This window comes from Anas acuta, chromosome 1 (genome assembly GCF_963932015.1).
Source record: "Anas acuta chromosome 1, bAnaAcu1.1, whole genome shotgun sequence".
Lineage (NCBI taxonomy): Eukaryota > Metazoa > Chordata > Aves > Anseriformes > Anatidae > Anas > Anas acuta.
This window is the reverse complement of record NC_088979.1, coordinates 132,195,442-132,210,615: the sequence shown is the minus strand read 5'-3', so window position 1 is coordinate 132,210,615 and position 15,174 is coordinate 132,195,442. Positions and strand designations below refer to the sequence as shown.

At 40.4% G+C, this 15,174-nt stretch overlaps 1 protein-coding gene across 11 annotated transcripts in view; it reads left to right on the top strand.

The window, feature by feature from the left end:
- The first annotated feature begins 465 nt into the window (after nt 1-465).
- The window catches only part of SHISAL1 (shisa like 1), a 79,293-nt gene continuing 64,584 nt past the window's right edge, over nt 466-15,174 (top strand). For 2 of the 11 annotated variants that reach the window (XM_068657238.1, XM_068657227.1), the window contains exons 1-2: nt 466-971; nt 4,237-4,308. The gene's annotated coding sequence lies outside the window, so the exon portion shown is untranslated. The remainder of the gene's footprint in view (nt 972-4,236; nt 4,309-15,174) is intronic. The other 9 variants (XR_011089208.1, XM_068657315.1, XM_068657264.1 and 6 more) reach the window with 7 other exon arrangements.

Sequence of the window (15,174 nt, the reverse complement as noted above, 5' to 3'; positions counted from 1 at the left end):
ACATGTCAAGGAGCAAGATCCCAGTGATGGGAGACAGTTTACAACATCCCCGTTGATTTACCGATTAGCTATTTAAATATATTATATATATATTAATATATTATATTAAATGCATATTAATATATTAAAATATATTAAATATATATTTTACCGATTTTTTACCGATTAGCTATTTAAATATAGCTGCGTCCCCAGACAGTAAATAACATACATGCGGTGGGCATGAGTCATCACTCCTGCAACAGTGTCTGCGGAGCTCCCTGCTTTGCACGGCTTATGCATTAAAGTGTAAATGAAAAATAGTTTTTATTACAAATCCGCACGAGGGAGATCATTTATGGTCGCCGGCTTAAGGCAGCCTGCTTCTCCGCGACTGTAGGCAGAAGAGTGCGGGGGCGGGGGAGGATAAAGTTTTGACATTTTTAGGCAATTGAGCCTCAAAATCGGCGCACGTCTTCCTTCACTTCCTCGCTTGGAGCCGCGTTTACCTAGGGATCCCGGAGCAAAGGGCCGGCCGTTTAACCCCCAGGGCTGGCCGTTACCTGGGGCTCTGAGGGGAGCGGTCCTGCCCCGCAGCCCCCTCACGGCTCCCGTGAGGCGATGGTGGCAGCCCCGCGGGAGAGGAGGAGAAGGAGGGAGGAGGGCGGGGAAGTTTCCGTGCGGGACAGCGGGGCGGGCTGACGCGGGACAGTCGCTGCTGGGCTCCGGAGAGAGCCAGGAGGCACCTGAGAGCCATCGGCAGGTGGCGGGGGAGCGGTTGGCCGGGGCCGGGGCGGGGAGAGGAGAGAGGGAGGGAGGGGACACGGGCGGGGAGAGGAGGAGACGCGGCAGCCGCGGAGCAGTGAGATGGCGACGGAGGTGGCGGCTCCTCAGCGCCGGCGCCTCGTCCTCTGCCTCGAGCACTGACGCACCCGCCCGGCTCGACCCACAGCTGAGGGAAGCAGCTGTGCCCGGCAGCGACTTGGCGAGAGGTCAGCGGGCTGGGGTGGGTTTGGGGAGGGGAAGGGGCTGGAGGAACCGTGCCGAGCCGTGCCAGGTCGCCTGTGGGAAACTTCGCGTGCCTCCTGCCAGCCCGGCCGCGCGGCACCGGGACGGCTGCCTTGCTCGTCCAGGCTGCTGGGGTCGTGCCGTGTGTATGTGTTTGGGTTCTGAATCGATGGTTCGAATCGAAGCAGGGCTCGGGTATTAATCACGCCTGTCTTAGAAAGCTCGTTGGTGACTCGTTTCCATGACAACGAGACACCTCCGAGCCTTCGAGCCTCTTTGCCCGCTTTTTATTATTTTTTTTTTTTCCATTTCGTGAAATGTGTTCGTGCTAACGCCGTGTTTTGTCACCGAGGAGAAAAGCTAGCAAATAAAACCTGATCGATCCTGCATTCCTGGTGCAGCGGTCCGCTGCCACCCGGCTGCTTGCCTGCGCTCCTTAACGATGCGCGGATGGGACTTGTGTGGAGAGTTGGACGAGATTCCTCACCTTTTCCTTTACTGGTTTATCTCCTCTGGCCATAAAGCTGGGACCAAAATACAGTTTGAACTGTCTCTTACTCAAGCAAGCGCTCCTTAGCCATGTTAGTACTGCAAGTGTGATGCTTGTTATCTTTGCGTATCGTTTCTGAGCACAGAACCCTCTGGGAGGCTGGGTGTCGCCTTCTCTGTAGTTGTGGTAGAGCACAGGTAGAGCACTGTTTAACTTAGTCACCTTCTTGTGGTGTGACCTTGACAGGCCTCATAACTTCTTTATATCCTACTGTGTCTCAAAAAGGAAACATTGCCTACTCATACCTGCGAAGTGTTCCGAGCTAATCAAGCAATTCTTCTGAGATGAAGTACTGTTAAATTTCAATGTATTGTTTTCTGTTATGAGTAGTAAATGTGTGTTTTATGTTCCTCTTCTGTCATGATCCAAGTGAAAATTTCCTTCTTTAGCTTCAGTCTTAATCAACCTAGCACGGTCCTGCTTGCTCTTTGGGTAATGTGTAGTGTTATCCATCTGAAATCGATAATTCTAATCCTATTTATGCTAACAACCAGTCACTACTGTCTCAGGTTAACTCCATCAGATTCAGGTAAAAATGTGACTCTTTGGCAGATTTAAATTTGTAGGAATGCCTACTATGACAAAGAGTATACATCTGGCAAGGTTATACAATAGTAAAGAAAGAAAAGATTAAAATTGAATGACAGTCTTTATCACTTGCCTTAGTATTGCAACCAGAGACGGAATTAAAAGCTTTTTTGAGAGGGAGGCAGGGAGGGAGAGAGACAAAGCGAGAAAATGAGCAACACACTTTTAACTGTATGTCAAGTTAAACATCTGAAACAGTTCTACTAATTTTCATAGTTTTCCAAGAAACGTTTTAATATGTAGTGTTCTGTACAGAAGCGTTGGAAGGGAGCGTGTAAGAAATGTTTTAGAATATGCAGTTCAAAACACAAATACTGTCTAATTGATGTTCAATTATAAACACTTTGAGTAGAAAGTTATAGCAATAGGGGAACTTTAGTAAGAAGTGTACATTTTTATTCTTTGTTTAAACGCTCCTTTTAAGCAAACTGTATCTATTTTAAATTAAGTATCTCTTTCCTACTCTGAGGAAGAGTCTATCCCAAGCTGAGCTGAGCAAAGTGCTAAAACATATATGCCTCATTCCAAATGCATTAGTGTTCTCTCATATCCATAGACAAATTGTGCTTCAAGCATTTATTTAAACATTCTAAGGAATCAAAACCTGTGACCTTGCCTTTTGTATTCTGGTCTTTTTAGCAGCTCAGTAGTGAAACATCTGCCTGACAACATTTCTTGGGAATTGAGGACCTTCTGACCATTACCAGCACTAGTGAAGCAAATATATGACAACCCTACGCAAAGAAAGAAAAAGAAATGATACTTTAATATCTTATCTCCTTTGGATGTCATTGAATTATGTTCTTATACTGAATTACTAAATTTGTAATACTTAGTGCTGCACAGTCAATATAGATAGACTGAAAGTGAACTGGGCTTTGTTCTGTGCTTTATGTCCTCTGCAAAGTTCAGTCTGTTATTACTTGTGGTAGTAAGGACAACAGATACTCCAATTCAGTTCTCAGACCCTAGTTGCCGGGGGTGGGGGGGGTGGGGGGGAAGGAGGGTGGTCTTCATTTCATTTTTTTAATATTGATAGCAGGGCTCTCTTATGAAAGATATTTCATAAAAAGTCTGTATTTAGAGTTGTTTTTCAGAACACTATTTGCTTAGGTTTGTAAATAGATTTTTAAGTGTATGAGCTGCTACTGATAAAGATGTTATATTTGAGGGAGTGGAGAAAAAAGCAAACGTGAAGGCTAAATCCATAGGTACAGATGATATGGGTTTATGTTATATTTTACTCAGTAGTATACCAACATAACTTTGATATAATGTACACTTTTTTTCTAAAACAAAAATGCTTCTGGCAGTGTTTATATTCAAGAAGCTATGTGTTGCTGAAGCCACGTATTGCTTAAACTTTGGTGGCGTGTAGAAGTAGACTTAAGTGCTGTTTGTTTCTGTGGTGTTGGAAGTCCCTCGGGTGGTTTGGTGAATAATGTGCAAGACCAGTATTTAGTGGAGATGGCTGAGCTCCTTTCTCTAACAGATCTACTTTGGACAAGTTGCTTTACCTCTATATTTCATCATTCCCCCATTTGTCATCCTCCTATTATCTATCATTCAGTCTTGCTTTTTTGGAGTGTAGGATCTTCAGTGTAAAATCTGTTGTGCCCAGAGAGTTCTCTGCTGTAGCAGCAAAACGCTACTGCGGTACAATAACAAGAAATGATAGGCAGCATTTTTTTCTGTATCAGTCACTGTGGTCTTAGCATGATCTCTAGCCACTTTCTGAGAGGCAGTAAGATTGTTACAGATCAGTGTGAAGAGGTAATGGAGGAGTTGCTTCTAATGCTAGTACCTTAAAATTTCTTTTGCTAAATATATTTATAGAAGACTCTCAGAGAAAGAGTTCACATATCTATCCTTCAAGGGCTAGAAAATAAATTATGTCTCATTCTTGCTTTTCTTGAACATGTATGTTTGCTGTCAGGGTGAATGTACTAATTTTCTGTATGTAAAAATAGAGTAATCATGAATTTAAAATGTGCATATTAGTGGGAAGGAGCTTGTCAGTGGCACAAACCAGCACTAAAGAAATGAAGTGGAATCTTTTTTTTTTTTTTTTAAATACTTATTTGTTCTTTCTCCTTTTCTTGTGTTTGTAGGTAGGAGAAAGGCAGAGGAGTTTCCAAGTACCATTTTTGATCTTATAAAGCACACAGCTACATTTGACAGCAGTAAGTAATGACATTAGGAAGGTATGAGAGCTGTTTCTGTATTGTTCTAGCTGGGAGCTTAATTATGCTCTTGATAAACTACTATAAAGATGTTTACACTTCAAAATATGATGTACTTGGTGGTAAGTCCAGCTATGTTTTTTTGTTTGTCTTACTTTTCAAAGTCACCCTATAAATGGATAGTGGTGATTTCTGATAAACTAGGCTTTTAGATCGAGGTAAGGTTCTTTCCTAGGAAAGGTTACAGATGAAAAACAGACTTTTATTAAACTGCCCACTTTTCTGCTTTATATGGTAGATTTGCATTTTTTGCTTTATCTGACTTTGACAGCTAAATTCTGATGAAAAAAGTATTTTTGCATATTATTGGAAGGTGAAATAAAGCTCTTGTGTTTGAGACATTTTATTCCTCTTAAAGATGAGATCTCTTACATGAGAAGATCTAGAAATCTCTTTTCGATCCTTTCATTTACTTGCCTTATTTTTAATCAACTCTGTACAATGATTTCAAAGTGACTTAGAATTTTAGGGCCCGAAATTGACACAACTCAAAGATTTATTTTTTTAAAATGTACCTGGAGGGGGAAAAGCCCAGGTCTCTAAAATGCCTGATGTTGCGCACCTGCAAGTTGACATGCACAAATTCACTGGTGAGTTTGGAAATTTTGGACCTGGATCTGTTTCCTACTTACAAAATAGAGAGATGAAAGGAGACACCAGCTCAAATTTGTTACTTTCAAATCGTCTTACTGCTCAAACGAATAGTGGAGTCCTTACTGCTCAAACTAGTAGTGGAGTCAGTAGTTGTAGGGCCCAGCTAGTGATCAGTTTGTGCATCTCTGCGATACAGACTATAGGAAGTCTGAAGAGCAAAGCAAATCTTTCTTCTCACAAAGTCCTGCTGAACATAGTATGGCCTCCTGAGTGTGTGGAGGCTTATAAGGACTTAAAAATTTGGGAAGAAATATGGTACTCTGTGAAGACTGACATTTCAAAAGATTGATCTAGATAGTGGCAACTTGGGTAGAAACAATGGTGTTAATAGTCACCAGAAGCCCAGTAAAGGCAGAAGCTAAATCACAGAAGTTTGAATCAAATCTGAGAGGGAGCAGACCAGACTGCTTTACTGCTTCAGAAATATCGAACAAAAGGATTCCTTTCAAAGGCTCTGAAAACAAAGACAAAGCTATTTGCTGGCCTCTATGGGTTCCCCAGTATGAAGTCTTCTGTGCCTTACTTAGCTTCAATTATAAAGAGTTCATCCTCTGGTGACTGGAAATGTCTGTGGTGTAATTTTAATTCAGAGGGACTGACTTCTCTAGAGAGAGAGGCAAAAGACAAGAAAGAGACAAACTGTTTATCCTTGCCATATCCTGTCTTTGCTTTGCCATCCAGGTAATATCCAAAAGACTTCAAAAGCCTCTGCCATCTTGAAAATCTAATGGCAGCGTAGTGCTACCTTTGGAGCAGTTGATTTTTAATTCCAGTGCTTTAACTCTGATTTTTTTTCTTTTTCTTGGTTATGGTGGGGAAAAATATAGGCAAATTTCTCTGTTAGCAGTTCCTGTGATAGAGGATTTCTGCTTTTATTGGTACTCTAGGTGCATATAACACTCCTCACCAAAATAGAAGCAAGGAAGATGGACTCCACACACCCCCACGAAACTGATACACAGCAAGCAAAACAGAGATCATTCCCTATTTTACGGTTCAATATCCCTTGCCTATATATAAAGCCTACAGAGAGGAGCCGTTAAGTACTTACATGAGTTCAGATAGCATCTAAACCTTTTGATGCTGATGCTACATCTAAACTGCCTTATCTTCACCTGACTAGTATTACACTGATTTGCCTAGGCTTTTTCACTAGCAAGCGATACAGCCTGGCAGACCCACCAAGTGGTGTGCTCAGAGTGTAAGCTAAGGTACTGTTCTGTGATGTTCTCTTGGGATAAGGCAGGGAGGGACTTAGCCTCTGCACGCGTAGCAGCCCCAGCAAGAATCTGCACGCTTCTCCCTTTGAGGCTCTTGATTTGTGGACTGACCTTTTCACACTAGTGAAGCTTAGCAGGCCCACACAATTTTGTCACTTAATGCTGGGGTGTCTGATGTTGCAGACAGGGAGTCTGTTCCTGCTCTATTTGGAGAACAGCAAAATTCTTGCTGATTGCCACAGGAATAAATTGTGTTCCTAAACATACTTCAGTAGCTAGAAAGAAACTTCCTAAAAAAGAACTGGACTATAACACTACACCAAAGAATTGGGCATTGTTTTATGCCTCAAACCTCTCAACAGTAACATGCTTGCAGACAAAGGACTGCAAACAACAAACCTCAGGACATTCCTGGAAGGACTGTGGAGGATTGCCAGTTCTGCCTGCTCTGAGAAGCAATTGAGGCTTGATCATGTCACTGATTAAAATCTTATTTATTCTAATGGGCACTATTCAGTCCCTTAGAATTCCAGTCCTACTATGGTCTGGAAGTAGTGAAGTGTGACTTAGTAATTATTACAAAAAGGATTCACTGCCTCAAGCAGAAAAGGCAGAGGGATTTCAGTTCACCTGGAGAAACAAAAGGCCCTTTCCCACACTGATGAGGATACATTTGGAAGTTATCATGGAAAACTAAAGATTGCGTCCTGTTGCTGGGAATTGTGATAGTTTAGAAAGACTGATTCCTAACTAGAACAATTTGATTTTTCTATATATCCTGTGTATTATTTTTAGCTTTGCACTTTTTTCTCCCGCTTTGGTCTTAACCCTTTGTGATTACCGTGTAGATGTTCCTGTGGTTCCCTTAGCAGAGGAACTTTTTCAATTACAGGCATTTTCTCTAAAAGGAGTTCAAGTGAAGTACCTAGAGCCTGTTGGAAGTAGGCTGTTCCAGGAATGTATTTTGTAGATCTCTGCAGCTCTGTGCTTGCTTTCCAAAATCCCTATATTTCACTATTTTTGCCCATAGAGAGCCACTGTTACATAGCTGTCGAGGTGCAAGGAGGGGGCAGGGAGGTAGTCACTTGAGCCATATACGTTGTGCATTTGTCATCTGTGTAGCATTCCCATATATGAGAGTGCCAGGGCTGATTTTCCACATGATTTTCAGCCTGTGGTAATTAGAACACCACTTCCTTTGATAACCATGCTTCACCTGGTAATCTCTCATCTTGTACTGTATTGCTTTTTGTGGTGAGAGTTTGGGAGATTGCATCCCTTTTTCTCTTTTTTTTTTTTTTTTTTTCCTGTGGAATCCTAAAAGCATCTACCATCAACATGCTCCTCTGCCCAACAATTCTTGAACATAAAAAAAGAAAAGAAAAGAAAAGAAAAGAAAAGGAAAGAAAAGAAAAGAAAAGAAAAGAAAAGAAAAGAAAAGAAAAGAAAAGAAAAGAAAAGAAAAGAAAAGAAAAGAAAAGAAAAGAAAAGAAAAGAAAAGAAAAGAAAAGAAAAGAAAAGAAAAAAAACTCTGTCTTGGAAAGTGTGTGGCTGACATTTTTTCCTATTATGTCACTTCCCAGGTAGGTCATCTTGCCATTCAAAAACATAGGAAAAATTCTACAGTGGTAAACTTTTCCAGGGAAATTTTGTTCTCTTCAGATGCTTTATTGTAAATAGCAAATATGAATCTTCAAAAAACATTAAAATCCAAAATACTGTCATTTTCTTACACAGTTGAGATTATTTTTTTTTGTTCCTGTCTTGTCTTTTCAGTATAACCATGGCATATAATGTGGACAGAAAGCTTCCAAAGTTGACCAAATGAGAAGTTACTCACATGAAATATCCCCAAATGCAGAAATTCAATACAAAGCTGTGTGATTTACTCTAAAGCCATAGAAGACAACATAAAACTAAAGGCAGAAGTATTGTCAGTGGAAGCAATGAAGCTTCATGAAGAACTTAAGCTATTCAAAATGATGAAAAAGTCAAGCATGTGTGAATGGAAGCAGAACAATGACATCTTTACAGGACAGTTTTCATTGCTGTTTTGTGAAAAATGTTAAGGCTCATTTTTCTAAATGCAATGTGTTCAGTTGCACCTGAAATAAATTCCCTTTATACAGATGGAGGTATAGAAGTTTTGACATGCATGTGTGGCTTTTTGCTCACTGACAGATTGGGCTAGAATTGAGAAGTCATGAGAGGAATTAGTCCATGGCTGTTCTCAATATTGTAAACGTGTTTGTGAAGTAAGTTCAGTATAATCATGCTTGTTATCTTTTTTGGTTGTGTACAGTTTAAGAGTAATTCATTGCAATCGTGTTGTAAAGTATGGTGACACGGCAGCATTTCCCTGATCAACATACTGCTGAATTTTCATATTTAGAAATACTATTGGCAGGGATTTAGGAAGCTGGATTCTAGCCAGAGAACAAAGAATCACTGAATCCAACTATGCAAGGAGATTCTACACACGCAAGTCAGAGACTGTTGATTATCGCTTTTAATTGCAGGCTCTCATCTCTGTTTGGGTAAATCTGTGAATTCCCATATGAAGCAACTCAGTAGCCATGTAAGCAGTGCAGGGGCATTTGCCAGTGCAATGGTTACTGGGTCACATCCTGTCCTGTCACCCTTCCAGGACTCATGGCAAATGGAGAGGTTCCTTTGGGCTTGGTGCTATTCTGTTTCTAATCTGTGATTTGTGACAGATTTCAAGTTGTTCTATCAATAGAAAAGTGGCAAAGTGTACAAATTGCTGTATAGTCAGCATCTTTAAAGAAGAACCAAATGAAGTTCAGGAAGAAAACATATGAAATTTAACAAGAGCAAGTGCAGAGTCCTGCACCTGGGAAGGAACAACCAGATGTATCAGTACAGGCTGGGGGACGACCTGCTGGAGAGGAACTCTGAGGAGAAGGACCTAGGGGTCCTGGTGGACGACAGGTTGGCCATGAGCCAGCAGTGTACCCTGGTGGCCAAGAAGGCCAATGGAATCCTGGTGTGCATTAAAAGGAGCGTGGCCAGCAGGTCAAGGGAGGTGATCCTCCCCCTCTACTCTGCCTTGGTCAGGCCTCACCTGGAGTACTGTGTCCAGTTCTGGGCTCCCCAATACAAAAAAGACGGGGATCTCCTGGAAAGAGTCCAGCAGAGGGCCACAAAGCTGATATGGGGCCTGGAGCGTCTCCCCTACGAGGAAAGGCTGAGAGACCTGGGTCTGTTCATCCTTGAGAAAAGGCTGAGACTGGATCTTATTAATGTTTACAAATATCTTAAGTGTGGGAGACAGAGGGATTTGGCCAACCTCTTTTCAGTGGTTTGTGGGGATAGGACAAGGGGCAGTGGCCACAAAGTGGAACACAGGAAGTTCTGCACCAACATGCAAAAGAACTTCTTCACGGTGAGGGTGACTGGAACAGGCTGCTCCGGGAGGTTGTGGAGTCTCCTTTTCTGGAGATACTCAAGACCCATCTGAACACATACCTGGGCAACCAGCTCTAGGGAAACTGCTTTGGCAGGGTGGTTGGACCTGATGATCTCTTGAGGTCCCTTCCAACCCCTACAATTCTGTGATTCTGTGATCTTTGCTGCACAAATCAGGTTCAGTCACTCTTCACTATTTCCCATTCCTGTTCCCTTCTTTTTTTGCTCTGGGTGGACTTTACCATTTGTCTCTTGACTCTAGAGGTGTATACTTTATGTTAGAAACCAGCCTACATCATGCGTTGCTAGTATTTACTTTTTAGGAGCTTCACAAATAGAAATGTATTTAAAAATTAGAAGCCCATCTTGCAATTAAGAAACAATTCACCTTTTTTCAGGGTAGAAGAGCACACAAGGGGCTCAAACTTTTATTTAATTTGAAGTAACTGTTTCAAGACTTGTATTATAATTTTATAAGTCCATGGACACATTCCTATTTATTTGAATGGAAGCAGGGTCAAGCCCCATATCTGTGAGGGATGCAATTGTGAACGCAAAGCAAACCCTTGTGAGTCCCCTATGCAGGAATCAGGATGCACTCCTGGCCAGTAATCTAAATATAACAATGTAAAATTTATGAGGAAGGGAACTGACAGTAATAATGCTTCTTTGCCTTTCTACTCTTTATCACTACACTCCCACGCTTTTGGGTCATTCTTGGCAGAGAGCTGTGCAGTTTATTAATTGTCTTTGTTAGAGAGTCTCTATCTTCTGTCTTCTTTCTCCGTGACACATTCATAGCAGGGAAAGTTCTATCCGTCATTAGTCACTTTAAGCCCTAAGGGTGTAGTTTGAAGCCTCCTTCCTTTTTTTTTCCTAGAATCTGTTACACATAAGAGAAATTAATATATATCCACATGGACACATATAGGCATACATGCATAGCTTTCATTAAAATGAATTTGCATAACGTATTTTCATTTTGTAATTTTCTAATTGCTCTAATCTCTCAGTGATAATATGAGGGGTACAACAAGGTTACTGCTTATGGCAAATTTTGATCCAGACTTTGTAACCCTTATAATAACTATTTATCAACTCCACCTACCCTCTCCCTACATCTTCTGACATCAGACTTCAGTGGAAGATTGGCAGTGTCATGAATGTGAATCCAAATGATTGAGATTGGTAGGAACAAAATGTATCACTTTACCTATCGAACACAGGTAACAGCCTCCTAAACCTCCTGCAGTGATGAAATTGAAATACAGAGTAAACATATTCACAAGAGTTTAGTTTTAACATTTAACAGATTATTTTTCTCTTTCATTCTTCTCTGAAGTATGAAATTTAATCTAGTAGTCTTAAATCACTGATATTTATAGTCCGCCCTGAAAACATCAAGCAAGAACTACAAAAATACAGGCATGCTTTTCAGATGTGTTCTGTATTGCACCTGTCTCACATCTTAATGAAGACTCTTGGTGGTAGGTGCTTCTTAAGGAGACATAAGAGAAGCAATATTCTCAGTGAAGTTGGCACCTTTCTTAAGCAGGCTGTGTTTATATCAGTGTCTCTTTTTTGATAATTAGGCATTAAAAGCAAGAGTTGTTTTTGCAACTTTATGCGTAATATATTTATCTACAACAAACAATTAAAAGCAGTGTATAACATTTAAATAATGTAAATGAAACTGTTGTGTTGTCACTTCTCACAATCAAAGCTGAGCTTTCTCTTTCTTTTCTGTTCCTTCTGCCTTCTAAGTTATCTCACCTATCCCTCTTTAGGTGGGTTTAGGCAGCCACATGGTGGAGAGTAATAGGAATCTTGCCATTTGTTTTAATGTCCAAAGTCAGTCATGACTGTTTTGCAGCAAACTGATGGCATGGGCTGGGCAAATGAAAGTTTTGGTGTCCAGCAGCTGCCTACAAGCTTCCAAAATTCACTCAACTTCTGTCTCAAAAATCATTCATTGTGCCTTCTTCCTCTTTGTATCTATCTCAGGTAATTGTATTAGGAACAGTGGCAGTGGTTTTGGTTTTATGCAACACTGGTTAGAACAAGGAAAATCCTTTCCCTGTTTTGTGAGCCAGATTTCTATTTCCTTTGCTTTTCCTTTCTGTGTGGTATGAAGTAAATGTTCTGGGTGTTTTAGTTTCAAGCGCCAAAACTAAACAAATGTTTATCCCATATCACCATGAATGTCTTCTCTAATTTTTTCAACTTAGCTGCCAAAACAAACAAACAAACAAACAAAAAAAACCCACAGTCGGTTGCATAGCCTTATATTGGAGAATTTATATGTGGCGCAGAATGCCTTCCTCCCCCCCTGCCCCCCCCCCCCCCAAAAAAAAAAAAAAAAAGTGTTTTCTTGTGAATTGAGATCCTGAGCACATGATACAATCAGCTGGGTTCCAGAGTTGTCATTACAGCAAGTCCTCTTTTCCGGAAGAGAAGTCCTGTCTTCTTGCACAAGAGCATTTTCCATGACTGAGAAGCCAGAGAGACTCAGAGTTTGTGAAGACTTTCAGAAACCATGAATTGGGGGAGAGGTGAAGGGAGGGTGGAAAGAGCTAATTTTAAGACAGTAGATTACCCATATCCTTTTCTTGAAAGCAAATGTAAGATGTGGTCCATAAGGAACTTTCTAATTTGAATCTTATAACCATGTTGGCTATGCTTGCACGAACTTTTTTATCCAATTACAAAAAAGTGCTGTTAGTATGAACTGTAAAAACATTTTTGATAGATACTAATTGGGTGCTATGGTGGCATTATCTCACATGTAGTTTATATATCCAATCTGAATGCAATCCGTAAGTATGAAGGTTTTTTTCCTTTTGAGGGGTAGTGGGCTTGGAATAGGATGTCACCTAAATTAATTTGCTAGTTATTAGTAACAAAGCAGACCCAATAAAGGAAGCCATCTGTTGCACAGCTCATTACTGCTAACAAATGTAGTGATAAAATAAATGCAGAGCCTGGATTTTGAAGGACTTATTGGTGATGGATCTAACAGAAATTCATTGGGATGCCAGAAACTCAGGCTGTCCTCCACCTCTGAAAGGAATCCAGACTTTGCAGCAAGACTGTCAGTGCATTAAAAGACATCAGTAAATAAGCAGCTAAGCAATGCTGAAGTTTGTTCTATGACAAGAGTGAAGGATCTCTGAAACTGTAATGGTATGAATAATTAGCTGTGGATCTTTCCCATTAGAAGGCTGAAATAATGTCTGAAGAATATGCTTCTTTAAGCTAGAAGTGAAGTCCCACTGTCATTAAATAAATAATGAAATAGAAAGTAGAACCCCCAAAACACACAGCTGATCAGTAAGATATATACATACATACATACATATATATATATATAAGGTTTACATTGGGAACAACAAAAGACCACGGAAAGATTCTCATTCCTGTCTCCTTATGATAACAAAAGGGATCAGCTGCTTTCTTAGAAGCAAGTTAAGGACTGAAGGACTGAACAAGTCCTTTTTTTTTTTTTTTTTTTTCCTGCAGTGTCTAACAACTAAGCAATGTACAAGATGACCACTTCACAGGAGTCTTCTGAAGTTTTTGCCTGATGTGTACCCTGTGTAGGGTATAGGGCAATTTTAAGTTGATTATCTAGATAGTAGTTGCCTATACACACAGTAAGAACTGCATCAGTGTAGGGACTTGTCCTTTAACAGGAATCTACTTTCTAGATGTAAAAGTCTGTTTGAAGAGTTCTCTTGCATGCTCTGACCTTGGGTTGCAACTTCATTGATACCAAGAGGTTACCAATTGGTATCAATAGGTTTCAGAAAACCAGCATTTTTGGGACCATTAAGGTGACTTTGAACTTTTATTCTATTCTTTTAGAGTTATTATTATTATTATTATTATTTTTTAGGCATTTTGTAAGGATGGCAAACAGGGTGAGGGGGACTGTACTTTTATGTATTTATTTATTTATTTTTGGATAGGGTAGATGACACAGAAAAGAAATGTAAGAACAGACGTTTTGGGTCAGATTAAACATCCATCTAGCCTGTTGTCATAGCTCTGATGCTGGCTGGAGTAGATATCATATGGTGTAAAGCAGACATTTCCACAAATAGATATGCTCTCCCAGCTTCTGGCCATCTACATCACAGGTACCTTTTGCATCAGAGATCATAGCTTAGAGTTTAATAGCTATTGGTGGATGCTTTACCGACGACATTTGTTTAATAGTTTTTAGAATATAAGCTGTTGTCATCTACAAAATCCAGTTAAACTGCATTTTATGTGGGGGAAAAAAAGCAAACACCTCTTTTTGTTTATTTTAGAACTGCTTTCTGACAATGCTATTTGGCTTACATTTCTTGTATTATGAGAAGCAGTGCATGACTACTGCCTGTTCAGCTTGCCCATGGCAGTTGTAGGTTTTACGGACTTTTATGAGTTCCCTTCACAGCTGAATCTTCCTAGTCCATTTAATTACATGCGTACAGAAAGTCTTTTACACCTTTTACTGTCCTCATTCTCTCCTGTTCCCCTTCCAGCTCTACATACGTAGATGAGCTCTAAATTTATACTATGACATAATGAGCTTCTCTTTTTTTCATTTCCCAGCAGCTTCTAAAATTCTGTCTGCTGACTGCTATTGAGAACAGAATCACCATTTGTGTAGAATTATTTGACTTGCATAAGATTATTTATTTCTGATTTCATATTTCCCTTCTAAGATTCAGTAGCTATGCTGGAGGCCACCACTGTGTAAAGCTAGTGGTGGGAGGAGGTTTCAACCCTGCATTGCTTCGCATTTACTGACATGAAATTCATTTGCTATTTTATCCCTCAGTGACTTGGTATCTTGAATGGTGGACTCTATGTGAATGATTTCTGGGTGAAGGCAGGGAAGTGTTCTGCCAAGCCATGCATACTTAGAAGAAGCAATCAGCTCAGTATAAGGGAGTGTATGTCTAAGGGCTTGATACCATTTCATGGAGTTGGAACTCCTAAGTTCTATAAAACAAATCTGGTCAAGAAATTCTCATATTAAGCCTACATATTTGGTGCCCTTCTGCAACAGTCTTTGGAGGAGTTAATGGGCAAGACTTGACAGCCAAATGAGGTTGTGAAGGAGGAGTGACAACAGGATTGTGGAAAGCCTGCCTTACTAGTTTTGGGATCAAGGGCAACAGCTGGAGAACATGCAATTGCAAGAGATAAGTATGTGGTTGAAAGGGAGAAGAAAAAAGACATGGAGTCACAAATAAAGGGACTAAGGGTGGTCTCTACCAGAAATCTATTATATCAGAAAAACAGCATATCGACAGTCAGATGCTTGATTGGTTAGCAGCAGAAATATTCAAGCAGTCTTTGTGCTGTGGTCATGGTGGTGTGTTTTGTTTTTTTTCTCTGATCTAGCAACAGAAAACATTCTCTCATGATGGTACCAAGAAGGCATAAAGGTTCTGTTTTTCTAAGAGCTTTAAGAAGAAGGCAGCTTGGACTGCTTAAGGCATAGGAAATA